General features: G+C 38.6%; 1 protein-coding gene across 2 annotated transcripts in view; it reads right to left on the bottom strand.

The window, feature by feature from the left end:
- Positions 1–14,332, bottom strand: part of KBTBD12 (kelch repeat and BTB domain containing 12) — a 67,253-nt gene extending 52,921 nt beyond the window's left edge. For both annotated transcript variants that reach the window (XM_014054722.2, XM_087708981.1), the window contains exon 1: positions 14,211–14,332. The gene's annotated coding sequence lies outside the window, so the exon portion shown is untranslated. The remainder of the gene's footprint in view (positions 1–14,210) is intronic.
- Between the last annotated feature and the right edge of the window lie 10,321 nt (positions 14,333–24,653).

The raw sequence follows: 24,653 nt of genomic DNA, 5'->3' as shown, positions 1-24,653 counted from the left end.
TGTTAAAGGCTTTTCATTATAAATTTGGTATAGGTTGAGTGAAAACTATTGTGGCCATTTTAAAAGGATGGATACATGACTGCATAGCTTACAGTACTCACAATCGTTTAGGAAAATGTCCTCGTCAAGGCTATTCTGCTGCCAGTGAGTACCCCACAATTTTCCTCTTAGGTTTTCATCTCTGCTCACTAATGAGCAAGCAAAAGACCAGGCTCGAGAAAATGATTTGATGGCTGGGTGGGATGATTTTATTATTTATTTATTCATTCATTTTTTAAAATTTTATTTAGTTTGTCAAACATGTACGAGATAACAGGTATAAGTATAAACATGAAAATAGGAAATGGGTACGAATAAATGGGGACAATAGGACAGGGATGGTAGGCACGCTTATGCAAGCCCCCTACCGACCTCTTAGGAGAGGGGTGAAGTCCATCCTATACAGTTTAAGGTTAAGGTTATGGGGGTTTGAGGATGTAACAACAGAGTTGATTAGCACATTCCAGACATTGACAACTCTGTTGCTGAACTCATATTTTCTACAATCAAGTTGGGAGCAGTTTACCTTGAGTTTGTATCTATTGTTTGCCCATGTATTATTGAAATACAATGAAGTAGCCATTGACAGATAGAACGTTGTAGCAGACAATTTTGTGTACTAAACTTAGGTCAGACCTTAATCGGCGTAGTTCTCCAAGCCCAAAATTTCAAGCCTGGTGGCATAAGGGATTCTATTGTGAGCAACGGAGTGGAGGACTCTTCTCGTGAAATATCTCTGGACTCGCTTGATTGTATTAATGTCTGATATACAGTGTGGATTCCAGGCAGGCAAGCTATATTCGAGAATTGGTCTGGCAAAAGTTTTATATGCTCTAGTTTGCAGTACAATATTACTGGAGAAGAAGCTTCGCAAAATTAAAATGATAGTCACAATGACGATTATACTACGTTTTTATATAAATCGAGGCTAATCCTCCTGCCTCCTTTATACTCCCCGACAACAACCTGTGAGGTGGGTTGGGATGAGAGAGAAAGGAATCAACCCAAAGCCATCCAGCTGCCTAAAAGAAGTCTTACCAGCACTTGGTGCCTAGGTCAGCACCTTCACCACTATACAAAACTGTCTCTCCAGTGGATTGGTTATTCTTGTTACGATTTTAATAAACATATAATTAAAAGACCTGGCAGAACAGGAAAGTCTTAATTATTTCCCTGACAATCGGAACATGCAGAGAGCTAAGGGTAATTTTCAAGGGAGTCTGTTCCACGGCTTGGAGTCCTTCACTTGCGCTGGCAACAAATAGGCCTTTGAAAAGGCTGAAGTGGGCCTTTCTTGTCGATCTGAAGTCTGGGGAGGTTAAAGTTGAGATAGGCCGTCTTGCATAATCGGCTTTGAAGCTATCTTCAGATTTAAAAGTTTAAAACAGGGTAGGTCTTTCAGCACAAAGAGAATATGATCCCTGGATTATGTGACGTGTAGCAGCCTCTTTGCTGCATTTTTACACCAGATGAAGCTTCTGGATTAACTCTTCAGGGATTAACTATGTGGAGAATGCAATTCAGGTAGTTCTAATAATGATATCACTAAGATATAGATGACTATTTTGAAATACTGCAACTATAAGATTTGATGTGCTATTCTATTTATAGGACAGATTAATTTACAAGGATAGTAATTCTAATGGACAGAATAGTAGTACAGTTTTAAAAGGGGGGACTGTGCTTTTGTGATTTGGTAAAATGTGTGAAATCCATGATTAATATCATATCGGAATTAAAATCTCATGTCTGATATTGGTAAAAGATAGCACAAAGTTATGAAGATGAAGATGCTTATTCTGTAACATCGTCTAATCCGCAATTACTGGAAACTTGTAGGCTGAATATACGCAAGGTGGTTTTTTTTACAACAATATTGTAAGTACATTGTTTTTATGAATTACTCAATTTAAACAAATGAAACTGAATTAGGAAATTTCATTGTTTTATTTTTATATCGCGTTCTTATATTTCTGTTTACGTTTCTACTTTTAATTACCTACTTAGCATAGCTGTCATTCAATTTTCAAATTTGTGGATATTCTTTCTAACAATACCCATCTGGAAATACCTTTGCAAATATTACTTTTTTGAAATGCTATGCTTATTGGAAATAGTTGTCTTTAATACTGGAAAGTCAATTAAATATCTTAAATTTTATTAAGGTAGACAATCTAAACATAGAAAGAGTATTTTGCATTCCAAAGAGTTATCTTTTAATGTTCTTGAATTACAGATTAGTTCTGTAGAGATACAATATTTGCCGCCATTCATTTTTTCATGGTCAGATAGCAGTGGAGACTGCTTTGAGTCCCAAACTACTATGAGGTTTATAGAGGTTTTATTTGCATTTGTAGGCCGCCCTTTTCCCTGAGGGGACTCAGGGCGGCTCACAGAAAACCAAGGGAGGGGGGAATACAACATTGAGATTACAACACATAATAAAATAGCAAACAACATGCATACAACATTCGGGCGGGGTAACAGTCCTTATCCCCAGGCCTGACGGGCGAGCCAGTTCTTCAAGGCTATAAGGCTATGAGATATAATAGGAGTGGATATAACTACAGGTATCCTCTGTGGGGTTTCTCCCATGGTGAAGCCTTCTCTGGAGATCATTGTCTTCATTTTCATGTCTCTCTGGAAGATACTAAAAACCCTGCTATTCTTGAAGTCATTTGGGGATTCATTATGGAATTATTGTTATAATATTATAATATATAATATTACATATATACATATATAATATGTAATATTATTGTTAATAATATTAATATTATTGAATTTTACTGTTCGTATCAATATATTTCAAGTCCATTAGTAGATGACTTGCGTAAATATAAGTGATTTCCATTTGAAAAAAAATGACAACATTCTGTTAAATATAAATTGATAAGGAATCAGGCTACTGATTTCTAATGAATATTTTAATTTAATTGCATTGTTTATTTCTATGCTTTATCTATGAATAGCATAATAAGTTTGGGCTAATCTATTTTGTTTGTAAGAATGTTGTGGCTGATGAGTCACAAAACAATTTCCAATCCACATGAGCTTTTAAATTTGAAACTTGCAGTCAAAAGCTTAGAATATCCTCTTCTTTTTATAGGCAGCACTTTCAATCCAACTTTGTTCAGTCCAAGCGGAATGAATCAATCCTCATTCATTGTCTCCAGTTTAAACTTCCCAATCACTTACATTCATTGAGATTTCTGAGCTCCTGAAATAACAAGTAGTCTTTCCTCTTCCATTTGTAAGAAAAGTGCTTTAAAAGCTTCAAACATTATCCCCACCACCACCCAAATGGATTAACCAGATGTTCATCCACAGGTGTTTGGTGGTTTGCAAAAGCCTTCCTCCTGAGAGGCTACAACAGAGCTGTGGCAAGGAAAGATAGAAACTATTGCCAAATCCAGAGGAGTGGTAATCCTTTCAGGACAAAGTCCTGAAAAGCACACTAACTCTTATCATATGCATATCTGTAATAAAAACATCCTTTGCAACATGTTCCTGCATATTAGCACCTTGCTAAGGACATAGGAACAGATGTGTCATAGAATCATTACGTGATAGGGCTTTTATTCTTTGGAGAAGACTTCGGTTGTGAAAGGATTGTTTCTTAATGGGAGAAGTTGTGGGAAGATTGAGAAAGGAATGGGAAACATAGCAATGGGTAAGTCACTAACAGCTAATCTCATAAAGGGTCATTCAGCCTGGATGGGGAGAAATCTGGGGAAAGCATTTTATAGTAAAGAAGCTCTGCCTTCATTAATTTGCTATAAAGAATGGTGGGAAATTCCTGTTGCCATATCCAAATTCTGTATTTAGCATTAAGAATATCTTAACTGAAATTTGGGGGATTCTTGCTTACTTGGTCTTGCCCACATTTTTGAGGGGTCTATCTCTGATTGCTTCTACCCATATCCTTTTCTACTAAGGTTTAATACACTTTTCACTGCAATATCAGTTTTATTGACTGTTCTTCCTGGTGGACTGACCATGTAGAACCAACAGCTGAGATTCAATATAAACTTCAGTAGTTTTAGAATAAGTAGTGCAGGTTTGATTCTCACTGACTCAAGGTTGATACAGCCTTCCATCCTTCCAAGATCTATAAAATGACGACCCAGATTGCTGGGGTAGGATGCTGACTCTATAAACTGCTCAGAGAGAGCTGTAAAGCACTATGAAGCAGTATATGTCTAAGTACTATTGTTATTTTCTTCAAGAGGCTGTTTGGTTTAGAAAGGCTAACCTGGTATTTACATAAGATGCCATCTTTTAAAATCCTTTCCAAGCCTCAATGGCATATTGTATGCCCTATTTCTGTATGTCCTTTGTGTATTAGCCATATGTGTCTGTGAGAAGAAGCATGCTTGCATATCTTTATTTCAAAATACAAATTCTTAGGCTTCTCTTTGTAATAATCTAAATTGTGCTAGGATTAATCCAGGTGTCTTATTTCCTCACAATTGTAATAAACAAAGAAGAGAGAAGGAGGCTTGGCTTTGTGGAGTCTAGCAGAATACATTTCTTCTAAATTTGTTTTGGATTTTCTTTGGTTAATTAATAATTTCTTCACATGCGAATATAGTACAGTGCCAGAATGCATAATATAAATCCTTCTCCCCGTCTAATGAAATATTTAAAAAAATTAACAATAGATTATGAAGCTGTGTCAGTTGTATTTAACCTGCAACTCTGCTCCAATTCTACAGTTTCTCTAATTGCTGTTTTGAATAGCTTATTAAATCTGAAGTAGGTTGCTGCAAATAATAGAAACAGCATTAAACTCTGAATAGACAGGAAAAAAGTAGACTACAAGCTTCTTTTTCATTGCATCTGTTGGTTGCCCTTTTTAATCTTAACAATGTTAATTTTGTTTCCCTTCAGTAAATCTTGCTTAAATTTAGTAATTATTAGGGTAGTTAACACAGCATGTTTCACATTCTTTAACAAAATTCTAGCAATTGTGCTCTAAGAACATCCTGTATATCTGTTGTGCCTAAATGTTTTAGAAAATACTCAAACCATGTAGAGAAATACAAAAATAATTGTTTATAAAAGTTTAATCCCTTTATGGGCCTATTTAACAGACTTAGCCTTATTTACTCAACACACTAATTCCTGAGGAAATAAAAGTCTATGTCAGAGGTTTCAAACTCTATTTCATTGAGGGCCGGATCAGGATTTTTGTTCCCCTCGGTGGACTGGGGTAGGCATGGCAAGCTCATTATCGGGCCAGCTTATGTTGGGAGGTGGAACCAAGGCAGGCTCTGGAGCCTGATCCACCGGAGGAGCCTCTCGGGCCGTGCGTCCCCCCCCCCCGCCTCCCGGATGGTAGCATGGGCTGCCTGGGGCCCTGGACGGCAGGCAGACTATCCTTGAACTCCTGATATTTCATATCTAGCCATATCTTCATGGCAATGATTAGCGTGTACAGATGCCATGTGTATGTAATAATGTCGGAACAAGTTTTTTCTTCACATGGAGGAGCACTAGTCATAAGACTAGCGGATAGATTTCTGGTTCAAATCTACATTCAACTATGATGCTTACTAAATTACCTTGGATCAGTCATTTCTCAGCCCAATTATGGAAATTAATTTGGATAGGAGGAAATATGTGGCTTGCATTATTCTGAGCATCTTGGAAAAAGTGACACTAAGAATAATACATATCTGTTACTTTCTGTTACTAGAGAAGATTGTCTCATCTAGTTAGTGACCTTCCCAGACACTTCTTGTTTCTTATTAGTGGATTTCTCTACAAAACCTATACTGTATCTCGACATTGCAAAATTACTATTACAGGCAAAATGATAGGAATAGGTACCAGTTCCTGAATTGAGACTCACCACCAAAATTGAGAGCAGTATGGTTAATAACTAAGATGCTGGATGGTAAGTGGATAGACTTAACTTCAAATCTATTTGTGCTCACTTGTGGTTTTCAGTCAAGGACTGTATACTCTATTCTTGACTATAATAAAATACTTTTCATGCAATATTTACAGCAGTAGCCCCCAACCTTTTGGGCCCAGAGACCAATTCTGTGAAGAGAGGTTATCCCCTAGACTGGAGGTGGTGTGGTTTCATGTGCTGCCTACATCCTGTGGATGGGGCTTCACTTTTTTGTGTGGCCCCGTTTCTGGTATGCTGTGGACCGATGCTGTTCCATGAACCGGAGTTTGGGGACTCTTAATCTACAGTATTCATGTTGGTGGTTCAAATGGACCTGATATTGATGTGTGTGCAATGTTTTTTTAAGAAAGCACCTGAAGAATCTGTGCGACTCTGAATTAGTCTTGTCCTCTCTACCAGTATGTTTGACAGTTACTATAGTTACTCAGTGTTAACAGTACATGTGAAAAAGTTCATGAAACAAGTACTGTAAATTGAATGATGATACAATTCATCCATATATGATCTCCCCTAATGAGATGGATTTTTTTTAAAGACTATACGTTACAAAATGGCTTGAACTTTTCTAGAAGGAAGCACAACACACATACACACAAACAAACATCTCTGTCCATATACAAATATGTTTCTGACTGCAGATGTGCCACCACTCCTTCCCAACATAACATGTACCCTTTATACTCTGCATGAGGGGGTGGGCTGGTCTACAATTAGAGAGATTCTAAAGATTCTAAAACTCAGCTTCCAGAATCAGTCACAGGTAAACAGCCATCCACAGAAAATTGGAGAAAAGTGTGTATATGTATACAGGTAAAAGGTAGTCCTCAAGTTATGATCACAATTGATCCCAAAATTTCTGTTGCTAAGTGAAAAAAATGTGTTAAATGAGTTTTTCCCCATTTTACAACCTTTCTTTCCATAGTTGTTAAGTGAATCAGTGTTGCTGTTAAGTTAGTAACACAGTTGTTAAGTGAATCTGACGTTCCCATTGACTTTGCTTGTCAGAAGATCACAAAAGGTGATCACATGACCCCAGGACGTTGCAACCATCATAAATATGAGTCAGTTGCCAGGCATCTGAATTTTAATAATCTGACCAAGGGATGGTGCAATGGTCGTAAGTGTGGGAAATGGTCATAAGTTACTTTTTGAGTGCCATTGTAACTTTGAGTGGTCACTAAATGAACTGTTGTAACACGAGACTACGGCTAATATCTTATCTGTACAAGATATTCAAGCAGCTCATTTCCGTGTGAGAAATTCAGAGATTATAGTACTTTCCCCTGTGTAGAGATCTTTGCAGATTTGTGATATAAAGTTTATTTACACATTTACACAGGCTGTTCACATCAACATCAACATTCTGGAGGAACCCACAACATCAGAGGTTTTTTTTTGCAAGATGACAGTTAAATTCTGTCTTTCATTCCTTCTCATTCCCAGCACTAATTCCTGCCATGTGCTTCTTCGTCTTGGCTATTGGGAGAGAAAAGATGGGCTATCTTCAATCATCAGCTTTATTTTCTTAGGGCACCATACCTCTTTTCTAAGTACATCAGCATAATTTAATTTTGAACTTTTTGTCAGGTCTCAAGAGGTTTTGCCTCGGAGCACATTGATAGCTGTAGTTAATGAACGATTTATAGAATTACCAGGGATCCTATGAGGTCATTATAAACCACCCACACATCTCATAACAGCTGGATGCATATGGGTCTGTAGGGAATCCAGTGCAATCACGTGTGCGCTGGCTTTAGATCATCCCACTCTGCATTTATTGACATTGCGGTGAAAGAGAAACAACCGAGCAAAGAACTGTCTGTGATTAAATGAAAACATGAAGAGGAAATTGGAGTAAAACCAATACTTTCCCCTTAAGCATAAAAAGTTCATCCGCCAAACAACAATATTTTTTCCTTTTCAGATCGTATCACTCTTGCTGCATGGCTCCGGCAAAGTGCTATTGTTATGGAACACACTAATATATAATTATAAAAGATGTTACTCTCTTATTTTTGCCTCACTTTAGAAAGGAGGAGGAAAAATCACTCCATATTTCTAATCTTACATAATACTACAGGTAGTCCTTGAGTTTCAACAGCAATGGGGACTGGAAGCATCTGTAGTCCCCCTTGCTATCATTAAACAAGAGTCAGGGTCAGAGGTGGGTTCCTACCACCTCTGGCCCTGACCTTAGGGCTGGTTAGGCTGAGTAGGTAATAACTCGGACTGCCATGCCCCCGAACTGGTTCTCTTGGCAGCACCCATCTTGTTTTTTTGCTTCTGTGCATGCGCAGCAGGTTTTTTTAATTAATGGGCAAGCATGCATAATGCATCCCTGAGCGAACTGGCAGTAGCAGCAGCCAGAACCCACTCCTGGTCATGAGTCGTTAAGCAAGAACCTTCTTGCAACTTCCTCCTGGCTTCCAGCAACCAAAGTCAGTGGTCATAGCATGTTGCAAATCTGAGGTAGATTGCAAGCAGGCTGGCAGTCACCAAAGTGGCTGGTGCCGGATGAGAGCGGGAGGGAGGGAGGGGTCATGGAAACGTGAGCAAGCTTGGAGCGTGGTGTGACCGCTGCTATGTGGGGAAGACTACACAAGTGGCTAAGGAGGTGCACTGTGAGTATAGTAAGGCACAGGATGGGTGCACAAGAGTGCATGCGTGGCCAGAAAGATGTGGCATGAACACAAGACTCAGAGAAGGAGCAGTAGTAGTGAGGAAAGTACAGTGTGAGCTCAGCAAGGATCAGGGAAGATATGTGACTGGCTGAGGAGGCATGGAACAAGTATAGCAAGATGAGAGAGGTTGTGCAAGGGTGTGTGGGTAATTGGCAAGTTGCAAGGCATAGGGTGTTGGGGAGGATGCATGGGTAGGAGAGACTTATCTGAGGAACTTGTGAAATTCCCTGCTGCATTTCCCATTGACTTTGGTTGTGGAAGATGGCAGGGTAAGTCATAAGCCACAGTCATGTGATTATGAGATGTTGCAAGTACCATAAGCATGAGCAGATTGCCAAGTGTCCAGATCATGATCAAGAAATAATAAAGGCAGGATATAAAATATGACCATGAGCTGCTTGAAGAGCTGGAATTTCAAGAACTCGTAATCACCACTCATTCAAAGGCTGCTGTAATTTCAAACAATTGCTGAACAAGTGGTTGTTAGCCAAGAATTACTTGCATGGAATATAATTATGGAGATGAGAAACTGGAACAGTACTGAAAAAATATGTTATATTTTATTTAAATTCAGAAAGGTATTTAAATATTATTTAGAATCATTATAAAGTTTTGCAGCTGCCCAACCATAACATATTTACCATGTTGCTGTGAATTTGTATTTCTTCGGGGTTTAAGGGACGCAGCATTATGGTTACAATGGTAGATGGCATGCTTTGCATGCAAAAGGCATGGATACTACATTGAACACCCTTTCCTTTTTATTAAATTATTTGCTGCCCATCAGGGAACTCTGACCTTCAATTAAAGATTTTCAATTGTCCAGTCAGAGATACATGTTGAGATCTCTAGTCATTTTTTTTAGAAATCTCTAGGGTGAGCACAGACATTTTATGAGCCAGGATGAAGCCATCAACTGGAGGAGAAACCAAACATAATGGGATGCGGCTGTTATATATTTGCCACACAGGCTCCCTCTCTTATAAATATCATTATCCCTTACTACAAGCTCACCATCGGTTCTTTGCAGTTAGTTAGATGAATAAAGGATAGATATTGTAAAGGATAAATATTTGATAAATATTGTAAAGAAGGGCTGGGGAGAGAAATACTAGAGTTTTTCTCATGTAAATCTGGAACCTATAAATCCTAGAGATCATTATTCTTAATTATCATGACACTGTTGTCTTATCATAGTAAAAGTAACATATTTTATCTTATCAGCTTTCCCCCCCTCTCTCTCTACATTAAACCTAGTAATTCTTCAATGAACAAATTACACCGGAAAGCATAAATCTTTCTATCTTGCCAAACACACATTCTAATTTAAACCATATCTTGATACCTTCTCTTTCTTGAAAAGAAAGGCCTGGGACAGGAACATACTGTTTGAAATATTTCTTGCTGTCCTTTAATACTAGCTCTAATGTAGCTACAATCTGGACTAGATAGAGAGATATAAAGAGGCAGTTTTATGTAAATACCCATAACCATTCCCTTGCTGACCATCTCAGAAACACAAAAATACATTTTTGATTTAAAAAAAATAATAGTGAGCTTTCTCTGTTCATAGGAAATTACTACCTTCCAACATCCTTTGCAGCAAGATTTTTAGGCCCTACAAATAGAAAGATTTCTGAGTGATTATTTGCTTTCTGGTAAATTATGTTTAGCAGTTTTGTCAGTGTAACCATTTTCTGAGTAGACAAGTCTACTCAATACTCAGATAGTATTTGTTGTCAAATTATGAATAAACCCACGCCTGTCCATGTGTGCTCTGGATCACCTTTTCCCTTTGAATTTGGGTTGCTGCACAGGCCAATTACAAAACTTTATATTGCGCAATGTTAGGATTTTAGAATATGTAGAAAAAAATTCTGAATAGAAATATTATCCTATGAGCATGAGCAGTAAAGTGCTCAGGATTTAGTAACTTGCAAATCGATTTGTATATACCAATAAAGTGAACAAACACGAGTAGTGTCAAATGAACAATTACCCCATCTTACACTATTACAATAAAAAACATGCATTTGTAATCTCAAATTTATAATCAGAATATGTATTTCTACCTCGGGTTTATCTCAGATTTCCCCCAACTTTCCATTCCATAATAAGTTCCCAGCCAGAAAAGTTGACTAACCATCTAGATTGATAACTGTATACTCCTTTTTGGAACTAAGTTTCATTGAACTCATGGACTAACTTTTGTGTCCACATGCAAAAGGCAGGATATATATATATTAGAGTTACAACCCCCGGTATGCCCAAATAGGGGAGGAAGATCACTACTTCCATTCTCTGTCCTTCGGCTCGTCACAAGAGACCATCCAGACAGAAACCCAATATTTTTACTGTTGCCTTTTTGTTACATTTGTTGTATTTGTGCTGATAAATAATCATTTTTTTAAAACAAAAACTGACATCCAGTTCCATGAAGGTGTGCTCAATAAAAAATCAATACATTTCTATTCTATTTTTAACTAAAATGCAGAGAGGGTATGCATGGAATGATCATTCTAACTGTCCTGCAGCCTAACTCATTCAAAGTACAGGTAATTCTCGACTTAACAATAATTCATTTAGTAATCATTCAAATATCTAATAGCATTGAAAAAAGTGAGTTTGGGCTGTTTTTCACACTTACAACCGTTGCAGCATCCCTGAGGTCATGTGATCAAAATTTGGACACTTAGCAACTGGCATGTATGTATGATGATTGCAGTTTCCCAGGTCATGTGATCACCTTTTGTGGCTTTCTGACAAGCAAAGTCAATGGGGGGAGCCAGATACAATTAACAGCCATGTTACTAACTTAACAACTGCAGTGATCCACTTAACAACCGGGCCAAGAAAAAAGTGGAGCAAAACTAACCTATCAATTGTCTTGCTTAGCAACAAAAAAATTAGGCTCAATTGTGGTTATAGGTCGAGGATGACTTGTACTCTTTGCCTGATTGAATATATTATCTTGATATTTTGGTATATTTTTAGCATATTACTTTCTACACTTACTTGGGACTAAACTCCAAACACAACAGATTTCCAAGGTCATAGCATTAAAACATGATTAAGCATGATTCAAATGCAAGGGAACACCCTTAAGGTTCTACTCTTTTAATTTAATCATAGCGTAGCTGATTAATTTTGAAACGTTAAGTCTTTTTGTAGCTATTGAAGACTTGATGATCTGGTTTGCATTCAAATCAAAGATCTGACACACTGAAGTAAATTTATTGACATGGATAAAGGTCCAAGGAGAGGTATAGATTTTTGCTGCTCTTATCTTAGGCACCAACATTTTTCTAGTACTGCTGTACCGATAAAAAAAATAATGGTTAATCAATTCAGTTGAATTAATGAAAATTCAATCTTTCTTTTTCATGAACTTATAAAGATGTTAGGTCGCAATTCTGGCAGTCTAATCATCTGTGAAAATATTTGGATGGGAAAACAAGCCAAGTGAAAAGCTCAGCAAAACCACGTGCCAACAGAAAGGAGCAATCATTGACTAATTTTTCCAGCACCACTATGAAGTACTGGAAAAATTGGCCAATGACTTCTGAAACACACCTTCGCCTTCCGTTCACTATTGTATTATTGCTGGTTGCTGATAATGTGTATTGTTAACAGTATTTATTTACTCTTATTTTTCACATTTATGAACTGTCCATCTCTCTCAAAGATGGAGATTTGTATGCTACAGGACTTCCATGACTGAGCGGTTCACAAGTAGAATAAAATTAAAATGAATAAAACAATATAATGGTAAATAAGAACAAGGAATAAAAGAAAACAAGCCAGACTGGAGCAAAAAGAAACCCACATCATCTAAAAGAGAGTTCACTTTTGGTCATGGCTCTTCAAATACTGGCAGAATAGGGGACAGCCAGATTTTGGGGGAAATCTTGGGCCAATTGTGGTTGTAAGTCAAGGACTACTTGTAATCAGACCTTATGCCCTGTATGGCATTATAGGTAACCAACATTTAGAATCACACCTGAAAGCAAACTGACAATCCATAAAGCTCATAAAGCAAGGTGTTAGATGGGTATATCAAAGCATGTCCATCATTGTCTATACCACTACATTCTGGACCAGTTGAAGCTTCTAGGTAAAAGGGCATCTCCACATATAGAGCATTGCAAGGTTGACCTGTGAAATGGTTAGAGCTCTAGTGACTTTTAAAAGCCCTCCCAATTGAAGAAGGAGCACAACTGATGTACAAGATAAAGCTGTGCAAAAGCTTCTTGATCACAGCTGCCATTTACTCATCAAACAAGAGCTGTGAGTGCAAGAAGACCTCTAAATTGCACACCACTCTTAAATGAGGAAGCGCTACCCCATCCATGGTTAGACAAAATCCCCAGTTCTGGACGGCCCAAACACACAACCACTTAGTAGAAGCTTATCAAAGAGAAATCCAACCTAGAATTAAGGAGAATTTTCCTGTCAGTGAGAACAATTTGGAATGCTTGTTTCCAGAAGTAATCATACTCCATCACTGGAGGTATTTAAGAAAACATTGGACAGCTATTTGTCCAGAACATTATAGGGTCTCCTGCTTCAACAAGGGGTTGGACTGGAAGATCTCCAAGGTCCCTACCAAACTCTGTTATTCTGTATTCTTGGGAGGACTGAGTTGAAAATAGATTCTCTCTATCCAAACCCACACAACGTCTAGGCATAAATCTTGAAAAATCTGACTTGACTGATTCAGGGTTGAAAGACATAATTGAACGTTATTAAGGTATCTATGATACTGAACCCCCAACTGGCTGATGACCTCACCCAATTCATAAAGATCCTGAAAAGGAGGGGGGGAGAATGCAACCTTACATCACCTCATAAAACAGGGGCCAGGAAACAATCTCCCCCCTCAACCAATAACAGCTGAAACCAGCCTTGGGGAGGGGGACACCCCATTTTGTGGTTCTTTATGGTGCCCATTTTGTAGGCTTCTTTAATTATTTTAGCAGTATTAAATAATCTTCATACAGTTTACACTCTCAGCAATTTAGCAATTAATGCTATGTCACATTTACATTGTAATCTTTACCTTGCAGAGTTATGGTTCAAATTATAGTCATAACTTCATGGTCATGATTGATTTTTCCCCCCCCTCAGAGCACGATTTATGAAAATAATGCCCGTTTCCTAACCTTCCAACCTGCTTCTTTGTTTGAAACCTTTTTTCTATAGGGAACAAGTTCTCCTTAGTTTGATAATTCTTCAGCCTCATAGAAGCACCGATTATGACCTATTATAGGCAACTGGCAACATTTAAAGGGCAATGCTAATTTGTATTTATGTACAATGAACTAATTCTGTGCTAAGAATCCCATAGATAGATATAAAGGCATGCTGCAAGCCAACAGCACTCTTATTCTTGAAAATAATGCAAATCCTTACCTCTAAGTATTCCTAAGGCCTAACTAAAGCCTCCTACTCCCAACTTATATAACAATATCACACAATCACCAAACTCAATATTCAGCTTCACAGCCATCCGTGAAACCTGAGCTCCCACTGATCCTTTGATCTATATATTTAAAATGCATATTTACCTGTTTTGTCCCCTCTTCTGTTTTTGTGGTTTATGAGTCTTAAGAGAAATGAGACAGGAGGGAGAGCAGTGCAAATGAGAGTAAAATCAAAGGCAAAGCAGTATTTTCTCTGTTCGAGTCTCATGTGGATCTGGTGAAAGGAGTTATAAATAGGTCTGGCTCAATATTATTTAACTTGGCTCTGTCTGAGACTTGTAATAGTGTCATGTGTCAGGGGCACACTGGAGCTCAGTGAGACCTTCACTGATGGCTGGCATTTCTGATTTTCCTGCCTGGGTTGACATGTATTTATAAAAATAGCATTTGGGAAATAATTTAAAGAGAGTCAATCAGAACTGCAACAAGGAACTTGACTGGGATAACTAATGCAAATTAGGGATGGCACTATACAGTTGCCAGAATTAGGATGGCACAGGGCAAAAGATGGCAGCCTCATTTTTTTCTTAACAGAAGAGGAACAGCCAACTGATAGAGCCCGCTGGGCAAACTCGCCCCATTGAATAAAATGCTATCTGCTGTGTTAACGTGAAAGGGCCAACAGCCCTGCCTTCTTATGAATCTGATTCCCATGTCCCTGCTTCACACTTAAATCCATTTTTTTTTGCTCTGATTTGATATTTGAGTTAATGCTTTGGTTTGCTTTTTATCTGATTGCAAATATAAACTAAATCTAGACAGGGTGAGAGGAGTGGCAACCGAGTCACCATTTAAAATACACACTGTCCCATTGGTATTGTGTTCAGGTACATTAATTTGGCACTCTTCACTTAAATCAACTCAGTTTCCTTCCCTCTTCAATGGACAGGAAAAGATCCCACCATCACAGGCATGCATTAAAATCTTGCTGTGAAACTGGAAATGACTTACTGTGTTTAATACATTTGCTTCTGCCAACAAGAGAGGAAGTGCACAGTATTTTACCAAAGGCAGTCTTCCACTTGAAGGGCCAGCTGCAGACAGCCCCGTGTTTGAAACAGTCTGATTAAAGAAGAAATCTAAGGATGGATTGGAGGCCCTGAGGTTGCTCGTAAACAATTAACATCCAGAGAACAAACAGAACAGTTGTACAGGTCATTTTATGGTAGTCTTCCCCACGATTAGGAGATTATTGTATTTGTAATTGCAATGATTATAGTAATTATTTCTAAATTTGTGCAACTCTGTATAAATTAGAACATGCAAATGTTACATGTAAGTTTGCAGCCCTTAATGCCTTCCTGTTCAGTGAAATGTTAGTGCCTGCATTGCTATCAAGATGGTTGAAGAAGGTAATGTTGATTCTTCATGTTTATAAATGGATTTACTTATTGCAGTGAGTGACTGCGTAATTACTTTATATAAACTCATATATATTAAATACAAAAACCACTGATCTGCAATAGGTCCATATTGAGTTAGAATGACTGTAGCTTTAAAAATCAGCTTAAGTAGAAACAAAAATGATGACGGTGGGGAGGGTACTTGAGAGACCGCCTACTGCCAATTACCTCCACTAGACCGATACGATCGCATAGATTAGGCCTCCTCCGAATTCCATCATCCAGCCAGTGTAGACTGGCAACTACCCGGAGGAGAGCCTTCTCGGTGGCTGCTCCGACCCTCTGGAACGAACTCCCCGTGGAGATTCGGACCCTCACCACCCTCCAGTCCTTCCGCACCGCCCTAAAGATCTGGCTGTCCTGGCTGGCCTGGGGTTAAGATTCTGACCCCTCTCGAATTGTGTGACTGTTGTGTTTCTTTTAATATGTTGTATTGTCCTTATGTTGGAAATTTTTTGTCCTTCCCCCTCCCCCTTTTTGAACTGTGAGCCGCCCTGAGTCCCCCCAGGGAAAAGGGCGGCATACAAATAAAGGGAATACGAATAATACAAAACATTCTCCGAAGCTATGAAATTCATTGTGGATTACTCCCTTGGGTCTCTGAAATACAAGTGAAGGGTACATTTTAGAGATGTGCAATGCTTTATTAAATCCGCAATGGTGTTATGGGGCATCAGGTAGCAATTCTCTAAAACAATCACATATTTTCCTAGAGTTGCAAGGTTGAAGCACCATTTGGAATCAAATCTGAAGAAGGCAGATTCTTATAATGTGATAAGGAGTCAAATCAACAGACTGATATTAGTTTATATTAACTGTCTCCACCCTGGCACCCATCATTCATAACAGTAGTTTAAAACACATGAAATGAATCCTGTTCCTCTGCCCCACCCATGTCTCTTTTTTCCTCATTTTTTATTTTGCAGATTCTTGAGAGCTCTTCAGCTGGTTTTGTTTTTCATCACACTTACAGATTTAGAGCTTTTGCTGAAAGCTGTAAAATCAGTTAACAAAAAAGCCCTACTGGTTTTTGTAAGCCTAGATACCTATTATATCTAGAATACACTGTATGTATTAATAGAAATATACCCATGTTAGACATTATTTATTCATTGAATAGAAAATCAAACAGACCTGTGGGTGGAACTGGTATTCTAAGATATCTATAGCTTTGAGTAGGAGCTGCGAGTCCAGGATGACCCATCCCAGATCATCTCCACAGGACTAGCACAGCTGGAGTCTAACTCTGAACAGAGTCAACTAATTTTATACAACACTTTGCATAATCCTCTCAACAGGCCCCCAAAGTTTTCCAAGAAGGGGACCACATCAGCTAGAACATAGTCTCTGGATAGTTATCTGCAGTAAAGGCATGTTTATAATAAGCATGTTTTGCTATCCTTATCAAGGTAGCCTTTAATACGGGGTTATTTCTGTGCTCAGTTGAACTTGGTCTTTGTCTTCATCCAGCAAATATTTTAAACATCTCTTGTTTTGCTTCATTTCCATGAGCTGTTCCAAAAAAACAAGGAACAGCCTCCAGGATCCAAGAACACAAAGAGGTTTATTAGGGTTAGGGCAGGAGTGGAATTCTACCGGTTTAACAACTGGTTCACTGAGTGCGTGTGCACAGTTAACAGAAAACTCACCTTCCGCATCACTGCTGGCGACGGAAACAACTGAGATACAGCAATCCACTCTGCTGTGCCGATCAGCTGGGCTTTGAAAAAGGAAATATAGGTAAGCATAGCGCAGTTCGGTCCCAACTGATAGTCAAAGCTACCGGTTCACCCTAACCGGTAGAATCCTACCCCTGAGTTAGGGTGGATAGAATGCAGTACTGCATGCTACTTCTGCTGGCTGCCATCTGCCAGACGTTTAGCAATTCGAGTCCCATTGGTCAAGGTTGACTCAGCCTTCCATCCTTCCGAACTTGGTAAAATGAGGACCCAGATTGTTGGGGGCAATATGCCGATTCTGTAAATTGCTTAGAGAGGGTGTAAAGCACTATGAAGCGGTATATAAGTCTAAGTGCTATTGCTATAGGCATGATCTGAACTAAGTCTACCATCACATGCTCATTGCAAGCTTCAACTAAAGCCACAGTTGAAAAAGAGGTGGAACCAGAATGTCTGCAGGTCCCTCTTTCTAAGATTTGGACAACAGATTAGGTGCTGCTAATCCAATATATAGAAAGCATAGGAAACATTTAGTCAGTGTCATGTTGGACTTTTTGATGTGCCTTGAATAAAAGACGGTAACATCTGTAACTTCAGGGATATAATTACACCCAAGCTAAACAATTAAAAATGTATCATCTTGCACCTGTTTGGAATGTTTTTTTTTAATCTTCTGCAAAACAAAAAAGTATATAACTAGAATATTATCTAAAGAGAACAACTTGCCACAATAAACTTTATGGCTGAATGTAATATAATACCTGAATTTCACCTGAGCTCATTTATCCTTCTAATTATTACATGTTATTGGCAGAAGGATAATTTGGTTGCTTTATTGTTGTTATCTAGACTTGGGATGGAGTGTTGATTTATTTTTTGCCTAAATTAACATGGAGAACCAAGACTTCAGCCTAGTAAGAAATTACAGCAGCCCTTCTAGGCCATCTCTGTTGAGAGATTATGAGAGCCATCTACCTAACCCTTGTGATGGCAATTACTAAGAAACATAAAGACAATAAAAAGATGATAAAAAAATCTTGCAAGTGGATTTAGAAAAAATAGTATTGTTAAGTTCAATTTTCTTATTGCAGTTAAATTAGGCTGATTAATCAGTATTAAGCTTATTATTAGGCTGATTATTATTATTAAGTATTAAGTATTGAGCTGACTTCAGAGATTGCAGATTTTTTTTCTTTTAACTATTTTCTGCCATTTATCAATTTATCTTTAGGTGCATTTTTCATTAAGGGTAAATCCTCCTTCCACAGATTTTTTTTACACTTGACGGGTAAGAGCCACAGTATCCTATATGACCCCAAAACACAGAACAGCAGTTGGAAAAAACCTTGGAGGTCTTCATCCAACCCCATTTAAGCAGGAGACCCTATACCAGTGACGGCTAACCTTTTCGGCACTGATTGCCGAAACTGGAGCACATGCCTGAACCCGGAGGAGAGCAACTGGCTGGTGCACATGCGTGTGGGGACCAGCTGCTCTTCCAGGTTCCATCATGTGCATGCACACTGGCCAGCAGCTCTCTTCTGGGTTCCAGCCCTCAGAGAGGGCTCTGTGTGCCACCTTTGCTACACATGCCATAAATTAGCCATCATCGCCCAATACCATTTCAGATAAATCCCATTTCTTTTTTAAAATCTCCAGTGTTGGAGCATCCATTTCTAAAGGCAAACTGTTCCACTGATTAATTTTTCTCAGTATTAGGAAATTTCTTCTTAGTTCTTGGTTGGATATCTTTTTGATACATTTCCACCCGTAACTTCTTATCTTGCTCTCAGGTACTTTGGATAATATGTTGTCCCCTTCTTTGTGATAGCTTCTCAAATATTTGGAGTCTGCTATAATATCAATACAATACAATAGCAGAGTTGGAAGGGACCTTGGAGGTCTTCTAGTCCAACCCTCTGCCTAGGCAGGAAACCCTACACCATTTCAGACAAATGGCTATCCAACATCTTCTTAAAGACTTCCAGTGTTGGAGCATCCACAACTTCTGGAGTAAAGTTGTTCCACTGATTAATTGTTCTAACTGTCAGGAAATTCCTCCTCAGTTCTCTTCTTGATTAGTTTCTACCCATTGCTTCTTGTTCTGCCCTCGGGTACTTTGGAGAATAGTTTGATTCCCTCTTCTTTGTGGCAACCCCTGAGATATTGGAACACTGCTATCATGTCTCTCCTAGTCCTTCTTTTCATTAAACTAGACATACCCAGTTCCTGCAACCGTTCAGTCCCCTAATCATCTTTGTTGCTCTTCTCTGCACTCTTTCTAGAGTCTCCACATCTTTTTTACATCGTGGCAATCAAAACTGGATGCAGTATTCCAAATGTGGCCTTACCAAGGCATTATAAAGTGGTATTAACACTTTACGTGATCTTGATTCTATCCCTCTGTTTATGTAGCCTAGAACTGTGTTGGCTTTTTTGGCAGCTGCTGCACACTACTGGCTCATATTTAAATGGTTGTCCACTAGGTTTCCAAGATCCCTCTCACAGTTATTACTATTGAGGAAAATACCACCTATTCTGTACCTGTGCATTTTGTTTTTCTTGCCTAAATGTAGAACCTTACTCTTTTCACCAATTTCATTTTATTAGATAGTGCCCAATGTTCAAGTTTGTCAAGATCCTTCTGTATTTTAAGTCTATCTTCTGGAGTGTTGGCTATTCCCGCCAACTTGGTGTCATCTGCAAATTTGATGAGTTCCCCATTTATTCCCTCATCCAAATCATTGATGAAGATGTTGAAGAGTACTGGGCCTAAAACAGAGCCTTGGGGTACTCCACTGAATACTTCCCTCCATGCAGATGCAGTTCCATTGAGGACTACACATTGAGTGCGGTTGGCCAGCCAGTTACGAATCCATCTGGTAGTGATGCTGTCCAACCCACATTCTTCTACTTTATCTAGTAGTAGGTTATGGTCTACCTTATCAAATGCCTTACTGAAGTCCAAGTAAGTATCGATGGCATTTCTCTGGTCCACTAATTTTGTCACTTTGTCAAATAATGCAATAAGATTAGTCTGGCATGATCTGTTTTTGACAAACCCATGTTGGCTTTTGGCTATTACTTTGTTTACTTCTAGATGTTCGCTAATTCGTTGCTTCATTATCTTTTCCAGAATCTTTCCTGGTATTGAGGTAAGGCTGATAGGTCTGAAGTTTCCTGGATCTATTTTTTTCCTTTTTTGAAGATGGGAACCACATCAGCTCTTTTCATCCCTAGTCTTTCTCAATGTTAAACTAGACCTATCCAGCTTCTCCAATCATATATCATGTTTTAGTCTCCAGCCCCTAATCATCTTTGTTGCTCTTCTCTGCACTCTTTCTAGAATCTTTTTTTTTGTATTTTGGTGGATGCAGTTTTCAAAGTGTGGTCTTATCAGTGCAGTATATAGCAGTACTGACACTTCACATAATCTTGATATTATTCCTCTGTTGATGTAGGTTAAAACTGCATTGGCTATTTTGGCAGCTGCAGCACACCGTGAGCTCATACTTAAGTGGTTGTCTACTAGAACTCCTAGCTCCCTCTGACAGTTACTGCTATTGAGCCAGGTACCACCTATTCTATTTGCTTTTTCCTGTCTAAGTGTAAAACCTTACTTTCCTTTATCACAGAGTTGCAGTCTAATTCTCTTAGCTACCACAAACTTTGATCTCTAATGTAAGTCTATGGAGTCCTTCTTTGTGCTGCTTTCTCATCCTACTCTTGTGCAGGACCTCCAACAGGATCTTCAGCCATTCTTGCAGCTTTTCTTCAAGAATGCTCATGGGCTTCAGAATGAGGAAGTGGGCTGCCTTTTGCGGCCTTGGCTGGGGCGGGTGGGAGAGGCCAAACTCTGTTCCTTAGAATTCCCAAGGCCTCCTTCCCACATTTATCCCAGGAGTAAGGAAGGGTCAAGAGGTCTGAAGTGGGAAACTGTTCTACTGTTCCAGGAAACAGAGAGGAGAAATAAAAGGCCCTTGTTTCAAAAAAGGAGACATGGCATTGTTTTGCTGCTGACTGGGCTTCTTCCCCCCCCCCCTTCTCCTGCTGCAGCTTTCCGGTGTTTATTGAAGGAAGAGAAGCTGCCAGAAGATGAAAGAAAAAGCCCAGCCAGAAGCAAGACTCTTTCCAGCTAAAGGCTTTCCTTTCTCTTGATTTGCTTCCTCTCTTCAGAGGGAGGGAATGGCTAGGGGAAATCTTCAAGCAGTTCTAGGTTGATAATCTGCCAGAGTAACTGTAGCTTCTCAAGTCAGAAGTGCCTGCTTTCTCCCTGCGCAACTATTTTATGTAACCATTTTCTTAAACGATTTTCTGACTGTGCTAAATCTACCAGCAATGGGTAAATTAGAACAAGTTAGACTGAGGAAATGCAGATCGTTTCCACAGAACAGTCGTTGGTATCATGGTGCACATTTGACCCATATTATAATCACAAAAGACACCTCCATAATGGTGAAACCTCATAATCACTCCATTAAAAAAAAAAAAAGTCTAGCAAGACTGACATTATTATGGAAGTCTGAGACCTAAAAAAAGATGGATCAATGACATCAGCAAGTACTGCAGGCTCAATTGGCAAAAGGAAACTCAGAACCGTATGGGTTGGAAACGTGTTATGCTGCAATGGATTGACAATGGTTAAAATGATGATGACGATGATGTCATCACAAGAGACCGAAAGTAAACCGAGACTGAGATGCTCACCAAACTGAGCCAAAATTTTGCAGTTTTGATACTAAAAAAATCTATTGCCTAATAGGATTGCTGACCCCAACTTAATGTACAAGAAGATGCCCCCCCAGGCATTTCAATGAAACAGCTGATTTATCCATGATGATTTTATCAATAATGTGTGGGTCCCAGTGCTGTAGCTGAGCATGTTTAGGAGAATCAGAACAAGAGGGCTGTGAAACATCAGCAATTGAGTCCTTGGCCTGATAAATTGGTGATGAGCCTTTAAGTAAGAATTATGACTTAGAGCTGAAGTACAGTGTTGGTGATAGATCAACAAAATTACACTGCTGAAAGTGGTCATCAGCTGTTACTTTAATGAAATTGTAAATGGGTTGCAGAACATTTTGCTGCTAATGAAATGACTGACAGAGCCTCAGGATTCACAAGGTCAGCTCACAGTAGCGAGGGAATTGCCATCAAAGAACAGATCTATTGAGGATGTTTTCTGTATTCACAATGAAGAGATTAAGATCTCACTTGCACGCACTTCCGGTTAGTCTTGCCCTCCTCTCCCGGCCTCTCCCTTTCCCTGCAATTGGGACAGGGTGGAGGTGCTTACTGTCTCAACCAGGAAGTTTCTGCAAATCAGTTTAAAAGCCTTTGATGGGAAAGGAAATGCAAGGAAAAGCACAAGGGAGGTGTATAAAAACACTCTCTTGATGTAGATGATTGATACCCTTGGCAAGGTAAAATTATTATTCTGCCCTCTAGTGCTGAAACCTTAGTAGTGACAGGGTTTCACTGTGTATTACATCAACTGTATACATTTGGATGAGGAAGAATGCCATGAACAAACGATAGAAAAATAATCCAAGACAGTATTGCCTACCATGAGATTGGGAAGATTGTATTGAAAAATCCTCGAAAGTGCTACTTTAGCTTTCTTTGCAGAAGTCTAATTAAAAGTGGTTGGAATTTGACAAGATCACATTCCAACTCATTTGAACTAAACAAGCTAAGCTAATATTTGATAGAAATATCTTTACTGAAGTAAACAATTTCTCACATTACTTCTGTTAATTCCAGTCGAGGATATATAAATAATCCCAATCTAAAAGTAAATTAAATATTAAATAGTTTAATATTAACAGGTAGAAAAGTGAAACATACATCACAATACAAATACATTTATTTGGGTCTGTGTGTGTGTGTGTGTGTGTGTGTGTGTGTGTATGTATGATACTTCTATTTCATTCACAAAATTTGTAACAATATATTTACTCAAGCGTTTTTGAAAGGGTTCTGAACTGTATTTCAAGCAGAATGGATGACTGCTGAAGTTGATCCTGTGTCAGTCATTCTGTTTTTCAGTCCCTGTCATGTTACCACTACTGGCCAATCTTCTGAAAGTGGAAACGAACAGATCTTTCTAAAGAATCTTGGCTGTCTCCTTAGCATTTTCCAGTTCAATGCAGTTTTGTTGAATATATACTTATTCAAGTGTGTTGATTGATGGTAAGGTCAAAGGGAAACCTGTTTTTCTACAAAACCAATTCATCGGCCTTAATTCCACACACATGTACAGTGAATGCTGACATATAAGTATTCATCAACTAAGAGCAAATGTGACAAAAGGGCATATCACTGCTTTTGGACATGACCTTCTATCAGAAGTGCTATCTTAAGTGGACAATTTTCAGTTCCCAAGAAGGGGCTGGAAATGCTGGGAGTTGAGGCTAGTGGGACTAATGAACCCAAAGCAACTTCCCTCAGTCTGTATCTGCCTCTGTGTGTATGTGGGTGGGTACTTGCCATCCTGTAGTTTTCTGGTGGGTGGGGGATGTTTGACCGGCAGTTTTCATTCTGGCTTGATATTTTTCATAATTCATAATATTGCTGCTGGTGCTGCTTCTTTTCTTGTTGCTGCTGCTATGATCAGTGAAGCAGATCTTTAAGAGCCTATTCTGCAAAATTGCAAATGGCTTGCCACATACATCTGATTAAACCCACTTCAGAAATCAAATTACCTCTTTGCAATTAAACAGGCTGCTTCAGTGAACTACAGCAGAAGGATCTTGCCTAGTCTATTTATCCATGAATGTCAAAATGAAATAATCCCCCTGCTATTAAAGCAAACTGAGGAGCATTGTCTTTGCCCTTGAAAGATCCTCAGTCCATCCCTTATTCCTACTTCCCAGTTGCTTTCCCATTTTCTGCTGAACACCCCTCCCCCCCTAAAATTAAATAAGTGGTTATTTTCAGTTGAATAAAAGAGTTCCTTCCCTTTGACTTCATTATTTCATCACATACATATTTAATTCACTGCAGTTGTACAAATATAGTGAGATGAAGGTGTGTTGTTTATAGGCATGAAAGAGTTTGGATTTGCAAGACAAAGTGTGTGGTAAATTCTTCTCAATTCCACAGAACATTCAACCTGCTAACACACTCATACAACACCATTATGAGTGGTTCCACTTCCTTTCTATGTACCTTTTAAATACGGTCTAAGATACTTAGCTGAATTTCCCTTTATACTCATTTTGCTCATAACAAGGCAGGTACTTTTATGTATTAATTGGCAGCAGATGAACCTGAGACATAAAGATTTACATACTTTTTTCCTTGTTTTGTTTTGAATATTCCATTTAGGATAAATATCTTTTCACATTCATAGTCACAATCATTTTTTTACTTTTTTATTAGTTTTAACCAAACAAATCAGATAATTACATTTACATAAATCAAAGATACATCAAAGAGAAAAC

This window comes from Thamnophis sirtalis, unplaced genomic scaffold (assembly GCF_051295495.1).
Source record: "Thamnophis sirtalis isolate CommonGarterSnake01/CBP01778 unplaced genomic scaffold, rThaSir2_p1.2 scaffold_3, whole genome shotgun sequence".
In the NCBI taxonomy this organism is placed as follows: domain Eukaryota; kingdom Metazoa; phylum Chordata; class Lepidosauria; order Squamata; family Natricidae; genus Thamnophis; species Thamnophis sirtalis.
Note: the sequence above shows the minus strand (reverse complement) of the source record. Positions and strands in the feature narration are given on the sequence as shown.